This window comes from Phocoena phocoena, chromosome 1, assembly GCF_963924675.1.
Source record: "Phocoena phocoena chromosome 1, mPhoPho1.1, whole genome shotgun sequence".
Lineage (NCBI taxonomy): Eukaryota > Metazoa > Chordata > Mammalia > Artiodactyla > Phocoenidae > Phocoena > Phocoena phocoena.
In genome coordinates, this window is record NC_089219.1 from 103171325 (window position 1) to 103174159 (window position 2835).

The window sequence follows — 2835 nt, forward strand, 5'->3', positions numbered from 1 at the left end:
AAATCTAGGCGTCATCTGAGTATTTCTTTTTAGACACCTTTCTTCCGCTTAAACCATTAGAAAATCCTGTTTCTATTTTCCAATGTAGCCTAATCGGAACCACTTCTCCCAACTCTACTAGTCCAAGACACCATCTTCTCTTGCTTAGACCAAGAGTTTCCAAATTAGGCACATAACCCCAGGGAGAACATAAGATGAGCAATGAGGTGCAAAAAAAATTAGAACCTCTATCTATTTTTACCACTTATGTCATTCTTTAAGTTTTTTAGATTTTGTATATGTTTTAAAATGGTATGAGTTATATTCATTTTGTAGTACATTGTGGTAGAAGTATCTGTTGTTCCCCAATAAGCAATCTCTCCTTTCCGCTCTGGGAAGAGAACCCCTGTGTTTTAATTGGGCACATGGCCAGCAAAAGATGGCACTTCTCAGCCCCCCTCAGCTAGATGTGGCCATGAACTCAGACTGGTCAAGGGGGTGTGAATGGAAGTGATGCATGCTACACTTGATCCCTAAAGGGGAGGACCAGGCTCCATCCCTCTCCTTCTCCCCTCCCACTTGCTATGGAGCAATTAGAGGTGTGAGCCCCTGTTTGACTCCAGAGAGCACAATTTTTAAGCTATAAGCATTTCAGTATGTATTTCCGAGAGATAAGGATTCTTTGTAAAACATAACCATGGCATCGTCAGACTTAAAAAATTGTGTTCAACATCATCAAACATGGAATCACTGTTTAAATTGCTCCTGTTTTTTACTCTTTTCTGTTTGAATCAAGACCTAATAAGGTCCATACATTGCAATTAATTGATATGTTTCTTAAATTTCCTTAAACTTTAAGTCCCCCCATCACCTCTCTTTTTCTTCCCCTTATAATTTATTTATTGAAGAAACTTGATCTTCAGTCCTACAAAATCTTCCACAGTCTGTATTTTCATTTAACATGGTATGGTTCTCACTAGCCAATTCCTGTGAATCAGTCCAAAAAATTTTTTTAATTTGATTTATTTTGAGATATATAATATAAAGAGTCAGGATGGTGTCATGGGAAAAAAACTCCAGAAATCGGAAGACTTAAATTTCTATTCTATTTCCATTACTTAAATGACCTAAATAAATATTAAAAAAAAAAGAAAAAAATTTATTCACAGAATCACCCTACCCCAGTCCAAGGAGACTCACATTTTTTATCTGCCCTAGAATCCTGTTCACACCTCACAATTGTGATATTATCCTGAAATACAGTATTTACTATTTTCATCTCTTATGTTTTAGTGAACCACTTTCAAATTACTGATCCGTCTGTTTATAAACTGGGGGTATAATGTATAAAACAGATAAGAAGAATTGTAAATTACAAATATACATGATACTTAAGCAACATAAAAAGACCACAGCCGAGACAGACTGTCATGCTATTAACCGAGCGTTAGCCTAGACAAACGTATTGAATGCACTTTTTAAAAAAAATTAATTAATTAGGCCGTGCTGGGTCTTAGTTATGGCACACAGGATCTTCGTTGCCACGTGTGGGGTCTTTTAGTTGCGGCATGAGGGCTCTTAGTTGCAGCATGCGGGCTCTTAGTTGTAGCATGTATGTGGGATCTATTTCCCTGACCAGGGATCGAACCTGGGGCCCCTGCATTGGGAGCTTGGTGTCTTAACCACTGGACCACCAGGGAAGTCCCTGAAGGCACCTTCCTGTTGCACGTGTGCAACCTTGAAGAACACAATGGTAATGAAGGATATTAGGAAGTAGTATTGTGAATAATTAAGAGCATGGGTTCTGAAGCCAGATGGCCTGATTTCAAAACCAGGCTCTACCAATTACTGGCTGTTGACCTTGGACAAGCAACTTAAACTCCCAACTATGTCTTGGTTTCTCCTCACGAAATAAGGATAATTACTAGATTGCGTGGGGATGGAATTAATTAACATATGTATTAGAATGGTACTTGACACAGAAAGTATTAAAAAATATTAGCTTTATATCTGTAATAGAGTGTCTGTGAAAACTGTAACTCAATTTAAGTTTCAAATTTATGAAATGTATGTTAGTTACTGCATCTGTGGTATGAAATTCATGAACCACTACTTGTAGGTAGGTCCATGAACCCCACTTGTATATAGGATCTCTACCATGACACACGTAGTCACTTACCACTTGGGACACAGGTTGACAAAATGATTGATGTTGTCCTTCTGAATAATGGATTGCTAATGATACACTGAATTTCCTGTGATAGATCACCTTCCTTCGTAACATACGCTTCAGATGGTTTTGAGCCATTCTGACACTGTATTGTTGAAGGACAGTCCCAGGAGTACTGTATGAGTTCTAGATGGGTGTTGTAATCTTCCAGGATCATGCACTGGAGTGTAATGTTCCCATCAATCAATGTGCAAGATAGTGCTGGTGATGGAAGAGACTCTGGGAAAAAAAAAAAAGTAATGTTTAGTACAGAAAAGAGTAATATTTAGACTCCTCATCTGCAAATTCAGAAAGAGCTTCCAGGGACTTCCCTGGTGGCACAGTGGTTAAGAATCTACCTGCCAATGCAGGGGACACGGGTTCAATCCCTGGTCCGGGAAGATCCCACATGCCACAGAGCAACTGAGCCCGTGTGCCACAACTACTGAGCCTGCACGCCACAACTACTGAAGCCCACACCCTAGAGCCTGTGGTCTACAATAAGCGAAGCCACTGCAATGAGAAGCCTGTGCACCACAACGAAGACTAGACCCCGCTTGCTACAACTAGAGAAAGCCCGCGCGCAGCAACGAAGACCCAACACAGCCAAAAATTTAAAAAAAAAGAAAAGAAAGAGCTCCCAACTT

General features: G+C 39.7%; 1 non-coding gene across 1 annotated transcript; it reads right to left on the bottom strand.

The window, feature by feature from the left end:
* Positions 1-1606: 1606 nt before the first annotated feature.
* TRNAW-CCA (transfer RNA tryptophan (anticodon CCA)) lies at positions 1607-1679 on the bottom strand. Its single transcript has one exon. It is a non-coding gene; the product is annotated as a tRNA-Trp (tRNA).
* Positions 1680-2835: the final 1156 nt, after the last annotated feature.